The following is a 15,382-nucleotide window of genomic DNA, read 5'->3' as shown; positions in this document are numbered from 1 at the left end:
GTCCCAAAAATTGCATTGTGAACTCTAAACTTACAAAAGTTGCACAAAATGTCCCTTTGATCATAGAAATAATCATTTTTACCACAAATTTCATAAAAATAAATGGAATGCCATCTAGATCAATAACATTGTCAAATACCATTTAAATTGCTTTCACATTTCATAAGAATCTAATTATTGGTTTTTCTTGTGTTTTGTTTCATGTGATTTGGCTCACCATGAGGATTGGACTATTCATGAGATCACATGTTGGAATAGCTTTGACTTGACTTACTCTTTAGCAAAGAACCAAGTTAGTTATAGTTAATTCAACGGCAGTTTATCTTTTTGTCAAATAAAATAGAAATGACTGTAATATTTGAGACGGCAAATCACTACAAAACGCGGGCCCATTAGGCCGCGTTTTTTTGGGCCGCGTTTATTAAAACGCGGCCCCAGAATAGCTAAAGCCCCGTTTTAAAAACGGGGCCATAGAGAGGGTCTAAAGCCGCGTTTATAAACTTTTTTTTTTTTTTTTTTTTTTTTGATGAGTACTGTTTCCAATTTCCATTGTTGAATTTTATTTAGCTATATTGGTGCATCGTAATTCACAGCACAGTCAGAACATGATCAAATAGCTGGCTGTGCGTGTTTATTTATCATAAAAAGGGTATGATTTACTATTTAAGGGCACATTATATATGCATACCACTCCTTATACATTCTTAAAACATGATGGTATACTGTGCAATATTTGGTGATACTTACTTTTATATGAATTTTAATTAGCTCAAATGATAAATTCATTAATGGTTGGATAATTTTAATTAGCTCAAATGATAAATTCATTAATGGTTGGATAAGAGATTGGAGATTTAATCTCCGCCTATATCAAAAACCGATTGATGTTTTGGTCTGATAATAAAAAGTTATCATAAGAAGTAAAAAGTTATCATAAGAAGTGGATGGACGCTATATATAGATTAAAATTTTCTAAAAAATAAGTAAATAAATAATTGATGTAGCAATTCCCAACAATATAGTAGAAAATAATGCAAGGAAAAGATTGTTCTAGTTAAACTTATATCTTATGTGTAGGCACAAACCCAAATAAAAATTGAAAAAGAAGTTAGAGAAAAAATGCCTTGCAAACCAAATCACATGAAGTGTAAGCGTAACAAAATAAATCCATAATTTTAGGTTTTAAGGGTATATTATATGGGTGATACCCGTAATTTACCATTAATTTATTACACATTTTTATGGTACATATGCATATAAAAATGATGCAATCTTTGTGATACATAAACCAATGCTCTTTATTTCAAGGTCAATAACTCATAACATGGGGCATATTATTATACCGTTCTAAATTGGTTAATAGATTTGAAAACTATCTGTCTATTTTATTAAAACAGTAACTTGCCAAGTAACTTGTAGTTTAATTGATGCATTTTAGTATTTGGGACGAAAATGTCTAGGGTTTATAACCTCTTCTCCATTCTAACTATCAAAAAAGTAATAATTAAGCAAAACTTCACAAAAGGTTCAGAGACCATTTTACCATTTCACATGCGGGAAAAAAAACATATATCACAAACCATGTAACTTCTTCAAATTAATTTGAGGCATAATATTAGGACGATTACAATGCTATATGATACATGATTTGACAAACAATTTTTGTGGGTGGGGAAAATAGGTGCAAGTTGATTCTTTTGTAATTTACAATTTTACATCCCACAAGTCACAGTCTCCCAGCGGTGGTATAAAACAAAATGCACTCATAAAGAATATTGGAAAGAAACCTGAAAGACACATTCATCATAAATAATTGAATCTAGCCAAAAGAGTGGCAATCACATATAAATCAAGTCAACATTTAGGACCTTAGAGATAGACATATTTAACACGCAACTTGGATATTGACCAAAATACCACATTTTAGAAATTTTCAGCAAAATAGCATTATTCGCAAGCAAACTATATATCAAAAGACCACTATTTTAAAACTTGATTTTGCATAGAACTCGATTTTATTAATTTCAAGTTTCGTGAGTAAAAAATGTCATGTGATATGACTTTTATGGAACTCGATATTTATAAAATCGAGTTGTGTAATGTACTCATGGAACTTGATATTTGTGAAATTAAGTTTTATACTGAAATCAATTTTCAAGTCTTAAAAGTGTTGTATTCTCCTACATAATTTAAAAACAATCCTATTTTGTTGAAAATTTCAGCCATATTTGGTATTTGGCCATTTTGGCCCTTGAATATTTGCAAAATAGTGGCAATCACGTATAAATCATGACAATTTTGGGCATTAGAGATTGGCTTAATTTAACACTCTGCCTGAATATTTACAAAATAGTGATATTATTTAGATTAAAGTACTCTTTTAGTTTTTAAAGTTAGAGGTTATTTTCAATTTAACAATTTATATTTCAAATTTTGCATTTTGCCCTCCATGTTTAATTCTATTTTCACATTGGCGTTGTCATCCATTTTCATTAGTAATATAACTGTCCCGTGTATATATATATATTGAAATAATTGATGTAGCACTATTTTATTAGGAGGTCATATTATTTTAAAATTTTAATTTCTATACAATTTATCCAATCAGGTCTTTCTCTCGTTAACTAGTTGTCCATATCTCACTCACTATAAAGTGAGAATAACTAAAATAATTGTTGTATCAAACAAGACATTATTTTGTTTGGCAACCAAATTAATAAATAATAGGTTGGATTATATTATATTTTATTATATTTCTTGCATCAACAAGTTTGTTGACACAAAAAGATGTGACACAATTTGCATCAACTTACAGGATGATGTTATATAGGCTTTTTGCATCAATGAAATGTTGACCTTAAAAAGATTTTAAATGCCGCCAAACACTACAAAACGCGGGCCCATTAGGCCGCGTTTTTTTGGGCCGCGTTTATTAAAACGCGGCCCCAGAATAGCTAAAGCCCCGTTTTAAAAACGGGGCCATAGAGAGGGTCTAAAGCCGCGTTTATAAACGCGGCCCAAGCCCCTAAGCTATGGCCCCGCTTAAAAACGCGGCCTAAGGACCTTGCTTTTTTTTTTTTTTTTTAAAGCTGAAGCAGTAAAACGCAAACCCTCAAACAGCACTACACTCAGACCTTCTCAACTTCAGCCTCAAGCCGAATAACCTAAGCACTGCAAACACTAAAAAAAAAAAAAAAAACAGCACCGTGGTCACACACAGCTCCTAGCCTCCACCACAATCTCCGCCGACCTCCACCATATCCCTCCCTCCGATCGACCCTCTCTTCCAAACCAGCGGCGGCGTTTCGATGCTGTAGATCCCTTCGATATCATCGACGCCGCCGTGATTTGTGGGGTCCAAGGTTTTGAAGGGTTGGCCCTCTTGTTTTTTGCAGGACTCTGCTTCTTCTTCTTCTTCCTCCTCCGCCTCCTCCGCCGTTAACAACGCCGTTACCGTTCGTCTGTTCCGCCGCGAGTTCTTCCACCAAAAGTGAGTTCTTTCTTTGCTTTTGTGTTTGATTGAATTTAGTGGGTATTTTGAATTAATTGAAGTAAAAGACTTAGTCTTATTTGGAATTAGTATATGGGTTTAAGTTTGATTTTTTTTCCCCGATATTGAAAATGATTGGTGGAGGTTGTTTGATTACAATGGATTTTGTTTGTTTAATCAGCGGTCATAATTTTTTGGATAAGACTAATGTAATAAACTGGTGGATTGTCTGGAAATTTTTGTACTGTTGTCCAATTTCTCTGATTCTATTGGACCCTGAAATTAATTAAAACGTAATTAGGGCACTTAGAGCACTTGAATTAGTACTTGTATAATAGAAAAATGATCACATTTTAGTCAATTTAACTTTAAAATTTATCACATCTCATGTAAATGCGTAAAAATATATGATTTTCATAACTATGTATACACAGAAACTCTTAAAACAAAATTAAATAAATAAGTTGCTGTAATTTTGGGTTTTAAAAGTTAAATTAACATTATGAAAAAAAAAAAAAAAAAACTGGTGCTTGCGTTATGTGTATTTTAGGCTCACACGCATACCTCATCAGCACCACACGCACTGCCATCAGCACAACACGCATGCCTCATCAGCAGCACATGCACTGTCCATCACACCACACGTCCTCATAGCACCACACACACTGCCCATCAGCACCACACGCACTGCCCATGCAGCACCATCTTTGTATGTTGACAACTAAGGTGACATTTAGAAAAGAAAGAATCCAAGTAGCAAGAAGATTCTTTTATCATCTTGCATCATCTTGTGTTAAGTTCTTGGTAGTTCACCTTGCTTTGATTTCCTCTGTCTCTGTGTTATAATTTTGTTTGGTAGAATAGTAGTCCGTAATTTTTTGCCCAATGATGTACACCAAAATTTTATTGAGCGGTTAGGCATGGTTTTTCAATTCATTATCAGCTCTTTACTCAACACCACCTTTCACTACCACCACAACCACAACCACATTCTACTCTTCTTTTATCATATATATATATATATTACACACAAAAATTTTATTTTCTTTGGTGGTGGTTTGTAAAGGCTTTTGATGAATGCCCATTGCCTTAAAAAAAAACAACCGTGGATGATCATTCAAAGCTATGAGATCTGAGGGCTTTTTTTTTTTTTTTTTTCTCCATGCATTTCTTATATTTGGGTTTTTGTTTTTGTTGTGAATGGTGAGAAATGCACTGGGCTCTGAGCAGTTTTTATTTATTGATGGAATTGCAGACTAGAAAGCTGTTTCTGATACTATTTATTTTTTATTTTTTATTTTTTTTATTATATGTATTGTTGGGTCAAAATTTAGTGCTTTGAAAATACCCACATGTACCCAAGTAATTTATCTCTATCTGTATATGTCCAATGATTAAAAACTCAATTGATTTTCTTCACCAGCCTCTACTATGTTTTCTCTGTTGTCATCATCATTATTACGAGATATGGCTATAGCTATGACTATGAGATATGGGGGATTTATCTCAGTAGTACCCTTATCCTGTTTATTAGAAATCTAATGTTTGAATTCTTGAACTGCTAGATGGTGATTAGAAGTACACTATTTGACTCAATCAATTCTAAGTTATAAGTTTGTAACACCTTTATTACTCCCTTGCTCTTTAATTCCTTTTGGTTGTAAGTGGTGCTTTTGTTTACTAGTCATGTTCCAATTAGAATTTTTTTTTTTCAAATGGTGAAATTATTTCATACATGCTTGCTTATTGTTGTTTCTTTTAAACTGTGGCATATTATAATAGTAAACAAAGAATTTTGACAATAAACTTTGGTCACAGTCACACACCTGTCTTAAGATTGACATTAATTTTAGGCATTTTGGTTCCTTTTCTAAAATGCATGTGGCTCTTGCTTGGCTATGGTTATAGTAGGTAATTTCTGATTCCTTTTCAATTTCTACTATTTTGCTAGATATTTTAGTCTACATTTTTTATTTCTCTTAGTATTCTTCAATCGATGAGGTCACTTATTTGATTTCTTTAACCCTTAATTACATTGAAAGAGCATTGAAGCCGTTTTCATCTGCCCAATGATGAATTCAAATTGCACTGTGACAGTTTTTTTGATTTTCATTTTGAACCCCCATCGACACATCCAGTGAGCCCACCAGCATGTTTCTAGGCTACTAGTCGCTGTGGCTGTTGGCTGCTGGTTGTGGTTGTGGTTGTGGTGGTGGCAGTGGTGTTGTTGTTGTTTTTGTTTTTTTGTTTTTGTTTTTGTTTTAAAATGTGGGAAGGCTCTTAATGAAAATCATAAGCTTCACCGTTCATGAATACATGATCTGAGGGCTGCAGCAGCTTCTTCCCCTGTAACCAACTTTTTTCCTACTTAAAATTGATGTATTTTTGTCTTTTTAAATTTCTTATCCACTCCATTTAGCATTAAAAATATAAACTTGTGTTTCGCATTGAGGTCTTTGATGGTGATGGTTAATTGGAGTCTTAGGCATGGTCATGTTATCTTTGTTCAATGGGTTTTTATTTTGACAAGGTTCTATGTTAAGTGTATCTTTGTTCAGTGGGTTTTCTAACTCAAAAGTTTTAGTCAAGATTCTTTAATAAGTCTCCATGTGAATTTTGTCTCTGGCTCTCATATCATTATGTATTCTATAAACTTGGGAAATATTATTTGTCAGACTTTAAGTGGACCATATGATTATGCTTCTCCATTTCCTGATTCTTTCATGTACAGGTTAAATATTAAATTACATTAGGCAATGCAAGTTTAGATTTTTAGACCATATTTACTTGATTGCAGATTTGTAGTAGCCTTGGATTTTTCATTAACAAAATGTTTGAATTATGTGTTCTTTTCATTGTATTATTACCAAATTATCTTAATGTGTTGAGTTAAACAAGTATATATATTTTTAGAATATTGCTTGGTTAGGCACCTAGGCTAAACCTACATGAATTTTTTTCTTAGAATCTGTATCCATTGATTTGAAATGTAGTAATTGGTTGTTTTAAACGCAGCCTAAGGGTAGGCCCTATGGCTGCGTTTTAAACGCAGCCTAAGGGTTGGACCTTAGGCCGCGGTTTAAACGCAGCCTAAAGGGTTGTCATTTGGCCGCGTTTTAATCGCGGCCATAGGGCTAATGCTCAAGCCGCGTTTAAAATGCGGCCATATGCCGAGAGCTTAAGCCGCGGGTTAAACGCGGCCATAGCACCACGGCTTAGGCCGCGGTCATAAAACGCGGCCATAGACCCTCTGAGGGCTATAGTCGCGCTTTTTAGGCTGCGGTCAAAAACGCGGCTAAAAAAAACGCGGCTATAGCCTATGGCCGCGTTTTTTAGACCTGTAGCCGCGTTTTTTAGCCGCGGCCATAGGCCAATTTTTTTGTAGTGAATATAGGTAAAATTTCACTTTTTATCTATTTCAAAGTATTTAAAGTTTGATAAAATTTAGTTATAAAATAGGTTGTAACCTTAGGCTACGACTTTACTCAATTTTTTTTTATTGGGAGTTGAATTTTGACAAATCTACTATTAGATTACATTTTCTTCTTATATCCTCCATGCTTGCAAAATTTCTAGAAAATTATAGATTAATAGCTAATTAATAATTTTTTTTTTTTAAATTGCAAGTTTTTGTAGTTTAAAATTATGCATAAAATATAAGCTTATAGATTATATGGTAAATAATATTCGATTGACATAAAATTTGACATATGTATTAAGAGCGTAAAGAACATACAATTCAATGGTTAGATTTTCAAAATATGAAGTAATATTTGTTAGGTTCTAAATGTTTAGAACAATTGGCAAATCGTGAACACAAACTTGTCTAGATATAGATCTTAGAGTCTATAGGTTTTATTAGACAATGCTCAAGGTGATTCAAGTCAAGATTCAAGAACATACAATTTGCAAGAAGAAGACTTCATATTCTACCTGGTTCGATCGATCGAAGAACAGGCTCGATCGATCGAAAATCGTATCTGCAGAATTTTAAGTCGGCCCAAACAGCAGCTTAAGCCCATTAAGGATTAGGGTTTCAGATCTACTTCTTCTACTATATAAAGGAAACCCTAAGCCACGTTTTTGGGACTTTTTGAGAGAGAGATTAGAGTGCCTCTTGTGCCTCCTTTTATTTTTAGGGTTTTGTACCCAAACCTCTCTAAGTCTTTGTTGCTCATATTTGCGGTTTGTGTGAATCCCTTGTGAGATTATTGAGGAGTTTTTCTTCACATAAACTTAGGGTTTTCAAAGTAGAGATATTATCTACATCTTGATGATCAACAAGGTTGCTACCATTGAAGCTTAAAGAATATCAAGCGTGGGTGCTTGTAGCTGATTGAAGAATTCAAGAAAGAAGGAGTCCGTGGATTCAGAGCTTGCACGGGGTCGTGTCAGTAAGTTCTACTGGTAGGTAGCATTAGGAAGTCGAGTGGGGAGCTTGTAAATCCTTTTGTATGTGATAAGTTCTAAGGGATCAGTGGGCTGAAAAGTCTTCGGATGCTGTTGATCTTAAAGAATGAGTCCTGGAAAACCAAAGAAAATCAGAGAAGACCGGTGGAAGCCGGCCTTTAATCCTCCGATGGTAAAGTTAGTGGATTGAAGTAGAAAAAAGAGCCTTCAAAGACTTCACTAATTTTTTATTATCTAGATTTCCAAAAGAGAGAAAAGTCCCCTTACCTCTGCGTAGAAGGGTCTTTATATAGTGTTAGAAATCAGTAATTTCTCCTATTGTCGTAGAGTTTGGAGGATTCAGAAGGTAACTTCCATAACTGTCATAGGAGTCACCTCATCGGGACCTGTGTTGAGATTCAAACAATATGACTCTTCAACATGACTCTTGGTTGGAAGTGTGTTGAAGTGTAACTCTTGGTGAACCTCACTCGTCCATCATTAAGGAAGGACGAGGTTCACTACTTGCTCGTCCTTCATTGGACGAGTGAATGGAGGATGAAAGAGGACGGTTAAGGGAGGATGAGTGTACCGTCCATTCGTTCTCCGCTTTGTACATTGATATGGACGGCCATATGGACGAGTAATTGACGGTGTTTTCTTGCACCATCAGTTGCCCCCTTGTTCATGTGTCGTCCAAGAAAATATAGTGATTTACTCCTCTGGATGGACGAGCTTTTCTAACGATCAGAGATGCCACGTGTCACAATCTAATTGATGGTTCATTTCGTCGATTCATTTTTTCGAGACGAAGACCACGTGTCAGCATCTGATTGGTCGTGTCGTTTCATATGCTCAGGTCAACCATCTATAAATAGTGGAATGCCCCCATTACCCTCTCACTTCTGAGATTTTTCCTCCTTGACATTCATCGTCTAGAGCCTCGTCTAAGAGTTTCCCACGTCCATAGTTTCAGTGCGTCCTAGAGCCAGGTATTCCTTCTCTCCTCGTCTTTTAGGTTTTCAAAATTTTCTTTTTAGAAAATGTCAGGAATCACCATTTCCTCGTCTAGCGATAGTACAGAAAAAGCTATAGACGAGTATTATGACGAGAGTAGTGATAACTCTAGTGATACTAGTAGTAGTAGTAGTAGGGGAAACACCACTGATGAGGAGTATGTCTCAGGGGTCCCTGGGCTTCCTTTAGAAGAAGTACAAAAATAACTTAGGAAAACTATAGGGTCCCAGGTAGGTACCTCGTCTTCCATCCCTCCGTCCAGTCCTTTGGACGAGACGAAAGTAACTGTATATAGCTGTGTTGTAGATATTCCTTCAAAGACGGACGAGGAAAGATTAAATAACCTTAGGGAGTGGTACCAAATCCCAGACGAGTTTAATCCTAGATTACCCGTCCGTGGAGAGTGGTGTTGCAACCCTCATTTTAGGATAGGTGTATACGAGGCCTACCTTCTTGGAGGTCTTAGATTTCCTTTAAATTCTTTTACCAGAGAGCTGTTAGTTAGGTTAGGTTTAGGGGTGTGTCAATTCAACCTAAATGCATGAAGATTAATTATCTCTATGCAAATTTTGTGGAGGGAAGTGTTTGGAGGGGACCGTCCTATTACTGTGGACGAGTTCCTCTACTGCTATAAACCTTTAGAGATTCATCAATCTCCTGGCTTTTATCAATTCACAGCCAGGAGTAAAGATTGTAGACTGGTGAAATCCTTGGCCTCGTCTGACAGAAAATGGAAGACGGAGTTTTTCTTCGTCTCTGGATTCTGGGCTGGAAATCCCGTAGACGTTGGCCGGGATTCCTTTGGTCGTTTTATTGGGGACCTAGGGAACCTTCGTCCTGAGGGTAAGTCCCTTAGCTTTCCCCTTCTTCTCTCTTACCTTTTACTTATTATTATCTCATTTAACCTTAATTTATTCCATTACAGCTGTTGGACGACCTACTTTGAGCAAGTTGCATCGTGACCACGTCCACAGGGCTCGTCTACACGTAGACAGGGATTTCCATTCCTTGGTCAATCTTAGATGACTAGCTAAGTGGGGGTTAGGTCCTAACCCATCTGACATTGCACTTGCACACGAAATTACAGTGAGAAAAAGTAAGTATTAGATTTTCGCATTCCTTGCATCTTTTATTTTCATTTTTCTAAGTGAATTCTCTTCGTATCTTTATAGGAATGGCAACCATGAGAGGTAATAAGGGAAAGGAGGTAGGTGTTGAGGGGAGCCATCTTGAGCTTGATCGCCAAGCTCATCCTGTTGCTGGAGAGAAAAGGAAAACCATATCCAAACACTTGGATTTGGAGAACCTCCCCAGCAGGCGTGGCAAAAAGATTAAGCACAGCTCGTCTCAGGTAGTCAAGCCCACTCCGTTGTCCCAGCAACCAACCAAAGTCTATGATATCGACTCGTCCACTCCTGTGGAGTCCACTCCGTCCAAGACTCCACCGTCCAAAACCGCGCCCACCTCATCTCAACCATCCCAAAGGGCCCTTTCAAACATCATTGAAAATGAGGACTTAGCCTGGGAGCGTTTTAAGAACGCTGTGACAGACGAGGATATAAACGTCTGCTACGACATGTCCCTCAAGGACTTCGAACACTCTGGTGTTCATGACCTTTTCAAGGTAATATTTCTTTTTTCGTCTTGACCAAATGTACATTTTTTTTTTTTTTTTAACTTATATTTGTTGTTGACTTTTTCAGGGCATGTCTAAGTTTATAGCAGCGTCCAGACAGGCCACTAGGTTGGACAAGACGAGGATCTTGCTAGAGACGAGGATACAGGAGTTGAAGGAAGAAGCCAGGCAATGGGCTGAGGTGGCTGCTAAGACGACGAACGAGGCGAAGGACCTTAAAGCTTTGGTTGAGGAGTTGAAGGCTAATGCTGCTGAGAAAGATGCTCGTCTTGAAGACTTGCAAAGAAAGAGCGACGAGCATAGCATTCTCCTCTCCAAAGCCAAGGAAGATGCAGTGGCTGAATTCAAAGCATCTAAGCAATACACAGATGCTATGGACACCAACTATGCAGCAGGGTTTGAAGACTTCAGGATGGACGCTGCTGAGAAGTTTCCTAATGTGGACTTCAGCTCCATCGTGCTCAATTTGAACCCTGCCACCACTAGCTCTCTCCTTGGTCTTGACTCTGAGGATGCCAACAAAGAGGACGATGCCACGACTCAGCCTCAGGACGACCCCAATCCGGATGCCTCAATTTAGAACATACCTTGATGACTTAGTTTTTTTTTTTTTTTTTTTTAAATATATGTAATTTGAGTACATTTAGTTTGTCCATGTTTAAGGACGAATTTTGATAAAACAGTTAAGGGTGTTTAGGACGTTTCTTGTCTGCCCTTGAAAACAATTAAATGAATACTGTTTGTCTTATGTGCATGGACGAGTGTTTATCTCCTATACCTGATTTCCTGTTTTACTAGTCTACATTTCATACACAAACTCAAGCCATTTTTATTGGAATTCCCACTTGAGTGTGATTTGTCCATGTGAAGTGGTAACAAAAACTTCACTTGAAATGGTTAAGTAAATAAGCATTACTCGTCCTTAGACTTGTCTGTGCTTTTGTCTCGTCCATGAGATGCCCTCTTCTTTAAAGTAGGTGATTTAAACAAGTTCAAAACGCCCATGTTTTTCCTCGTCCATGGTATGGTTAGGTATTATGTTCTACCTTGCCCCATTTTATGGACGAGCATGCCTTGGTTTTGCTTGTAATTTGATCTGTACAAGCTCTATCTCGTCCTTCGCTTTGGACGAGCATGCTTTATTTTATCCTTTGCTTAGGAAATCTTGAGATTACATCTCTGCGTTCAGAGAATTTTCTCGTTTTGAGCTTTTCAGCTGTTTTCAAGTCAATATGAACAAAAAGCAGTACTTGAATCATGGATTCACACAACATTATGTACATTCCACAAATATTGTTCACAATACAGACATTGTTCATAGACGAGGCATGTTTTAAGAAACTAATGCTTGCCTTAAAAGAAAAACAAACACACGCCAAACCATAATCTTGTCCTTAACATAATAATAAGACAAATAAATAAACAAAGTCTTTTATGTAGAATAGTTTTTTATGTAGATAGACAACCTCCAGACTCGTCCAAAGTCATGTTCATCTAAGCTTGCATTTTACTGATAGTATTCCCTCAAGTGCTCCACATTCCAAGGATGCTCTAACTTCCTCCCATCAAGGGCTTCCAAGTAATAAGACCCTTGTCTTTTGCAGTTGACGACTCTGTAGGGGCCTTCCCAATTTGGTCCTAACTTCCCATGAGCTGGGTTCTTTGTTGCTAAGGAAACCCTTTTTAGGACGAGGTCTCCTACGCTGAAACGCCTTGGCTTCACCATTGCATCATACTGCCTAGCCATAAGGTTTTTGTACCTTGCCATCCTTTGTTCAGCATCCATCCTTACCTCGTCTATGAGATCAAGGTTCAAACGGAGTTGCTCCTCATTGTCTTTGTCTTGATACACCGCCACTCTATGATTAGCCATATGCACTTCTGCAGGTATGTCTGCTTCTGTTCCATATGCTAGCTTGAAAGGAGTTTCCCCTGTAGGAGTTCTTGCTGTCGTTCTATATGCCTACAGAACACCTGGTAGCTCATCTGGCCATACTTCCTTTGCCCCCTCAAGCCTAGTCTTGATTAATTTTAACAAGGATCGGTTTGCAATTTCTGCTTGGCCGTTAGCTTGTGGGTGGGCTGGTAAGGAGTAGTGATTTTGAATTCCGAAGTGTACGCAAAAATCTCTGAAAAGTGCATTATCAAATTGTCGTCCGTTGTCCGATACCAGCACCCTGGGTACTCTAAATCTGCACACAATGTTCTTCCACACGAAGTTTTTGATGTTTTGTTGTGTGATGTTAGCCAAGGATTCCGCTTCTACCCATTTGGTAAAATAATCAATACCAACCACGAGGAATTTCATTTGTCTTACGCCTAGTGGAAATGGACCCAGAATGTCTAGTCCCCATTGTGCAAAAGGCCAGGGGGCTGTCATTGGAGTCAAATACTCTGATGGTTGCCTGGGGATGTTGCTAAACCTTTGGCATTGATCGCAGACCTTGACGTAGGCCTTAGCGTCAGCTTGCATGCTTGGCCAATAATATCCTGCACGGACGATTTTGTGGACGAGCGACCTGGCTCCTGAGTGATTGCCACACGCTCCTTCATGAATTTCCCTTATTATGTAGTTTGCTTTGTCAGGGGCCAAACACCTGAGATAAGGCTGGGAAAAACCTCTTTTATAAAGAATCTCGTCCATAAGAACGTACCTGGCCGCCCTTACCCTTAGCTTTCTTGCTTCGTCCTTCTCTTCAAGGAATCGTCTGTCTTTTAGGTACGACACAATTGGAGTCATCCAATTTGCTCCATCTTCCACCTGTTGTACTTTTGGGATGTCTATACTTGGCATATACTGAATTTCATCAAATTCATCTACAGCTTCACTCGTTGAGGCTTCTTTCGCCAAGGCATCAGCTTCCATGTTTTCCTCCCTTGGGATTTGAACGAAGTTAACTTCCTCAAACTTTTTTATAAGGCGCATCACTCTGTTTAGAAACTTCCTCATTCGCTCTTCTTTGGCTTCAAACATGCCATTCACTTGGCCTATGATTAACTGAGAATCTCCCAGGACGAGGAGTGACTCCGCTTCTACGGACTTGGCCAATTCCATCCCTTTGAGAAGAGCTTCATACTCAGCTTCATTATTAGTTGTCTGGTACTACAAACGAACTTTATGTTTTAGTTTGTCCCCCTCTGGAGATTGTAAAACCACACCTACTCCTCTTGCGTACTGTGTAGATGAACCATCCACATAGACGACCCACTTAATATTTTCCTTCTCACCCACCTCGTCACAATTTAAGGTAAAATCTGCAATGAAATCTGCCAGAGCTTGAGCTTTTATGGCATGCCTCGGTTAATACTTTATGTCAAACTCACTGAGCTCTACGGCCCATTGGATCAAACGTCCCGCAGCCTCTAGTTTGTTCATTGCCTTCTTGAGTGGGTGATCTGTCATGACGTTAATGATGTGAGCCTGAAAATAATGCCTTAGTTTTCTGGAGGCTGTTATCAGTGCAGAAGCCAATTTCTCCATCAACGGATATCGTTCTTCTGCCCCCCTCAGTGCTTTGCTGGTATAGTATACAAGTCTTTGTACCTTGTCTTCTTCCCTTACTAATGCTGAACTCACGGCGTGTGGGGTGACTGCCAAATATAAATACAACTCTTCCCCTTGCACGGACGGGCTTAACAAAGGGGCTTTGGTGAGGTATGTCTTCAAATCTTCAAAAGCTTTCTGACACTCGTCGGTCCATTCAAATGCTTTTTTAAGAATCTTAAAAAATGGCAGGCATTTGTCAATAGCTTTAGAAACAAACCTGTTGAGGGCGGCGACTCGTCCGGTGAGAGATTGGACTTCTTTAACATTGCTCGGAGGCTTCATATTCAATATTGCTTGAATTTTGTCAGGGTTTGCTTTGATTCCTCTGTAGGAGACCATAAACCCCAGGAATTTTCCTGATGATACTCCAAAAGCACATTTGCTAGGGTTCAACTTCATGTGATACTGCCTCAGTGTATCAAATGTTTCCTGTAAGTCATCCAGATGCCTATCTTCGTCCTGAGTTTTCACCAACATATCGTCTATATAGACTTCCATATTCCGCCCGATCTGTGGACGAAACATATGATTGACTAGTCGTTGGTATGTTGCTCTAGCATTTTTCAAACCGAAAGGCATCACTTCATAACAAAATAATCCCTGACTGGTGACAAAGGACGTCTTCTCTTGGTCCGCTTCGTCCATCCTAATCTGATTGTATCCAGAGAAAGCATCCAGGAAACTGAGCAATTTGTGGCCTGCAGTAGAATCTACCAGCTGATCAATGCGTGGTAACGGGTAACTATCCTTGGGACAAGCCTTGTTTAAGTCAGTGAAATCAACGCACATTCTCCACTTGCCATTCGCCTTCTTGACCATGACTACGTTGGCCAATCACTCAGGATAGTATACCTCTCGAATGAACTTCGCCATAATTAGCTTCTGAACTTCCTCCATAACAGCATTGTCTCTCTCTGGGGCGAACACCCTCTTCTTTTGCCGTACTGGTTTGGAGGAAGGGCATACACTCAAACGATGGGTAATGACACTAGGATCTATACCCGGCATGTCTTCGTGACTCCATGCAAACACATCTCTGTTTCTTTTTAAAAAACAAATGAGATCTTTCTTGATCTTTGCTTCCAAATCTGCTCCAACTCTAGTACACCTCTCAGGGTTATTATCATCTAAAGGAATATCTTCCAACGCTTCAATGGGTTCTGCCATAACTTTCTTTTCTTCGATATTCATTGTTTGAATTTGCTCGTCCGCGGCTAGCATGGCTAGATAACACTCTCTTGCTGTTAGTTGGTCTCCCTGTACTTGGCCTACCCCATGTTCCGTCGGGAACTTGACTGACAAG

The 15,382-nt window shown here is 38.2% G+C and overlaps 1 non-coding gene across 1 annotated transcript; it reads left to right on the top strand.

Annotated features, from left to right (window-relative positions):
• Positions 1–4,686: 4,686 nt before the first annotated feature.
• Positions 4,687–4,767, top strand: LOC112032391 (small nucleolar RNA snoR118). The gene has a single exon (XR_002885090.1). It is a non-coding gene; the product is annotated as a small nucleolar RNA snoR118 (small nucleolar RNA).
• The last annotated feature ends 10,615 nt before the right edge of the window (positions 4,768–15,382 follow it).

The sequence above is a fragment of the Quercus suber genome, unplaced genomic scaffold (assembly GCF_002906115.3).
Source record: "Quercus suber isolate HL8 unplaced genomic scaffold, Cork oak 2.0 scaffold_527, whole genome shotgun sequence".
Taxonomy (NCBI): Eukaryota; Viridiplantae; Streptophyta; class Magnoliopsida; order Fagales; family Fagaceae; genus Quercus; species Quercus suber.
Note: the sequence above shows the minus strand (reverse complement) of the source record. Positions and strands in the feature narration are given on the sequence as shown.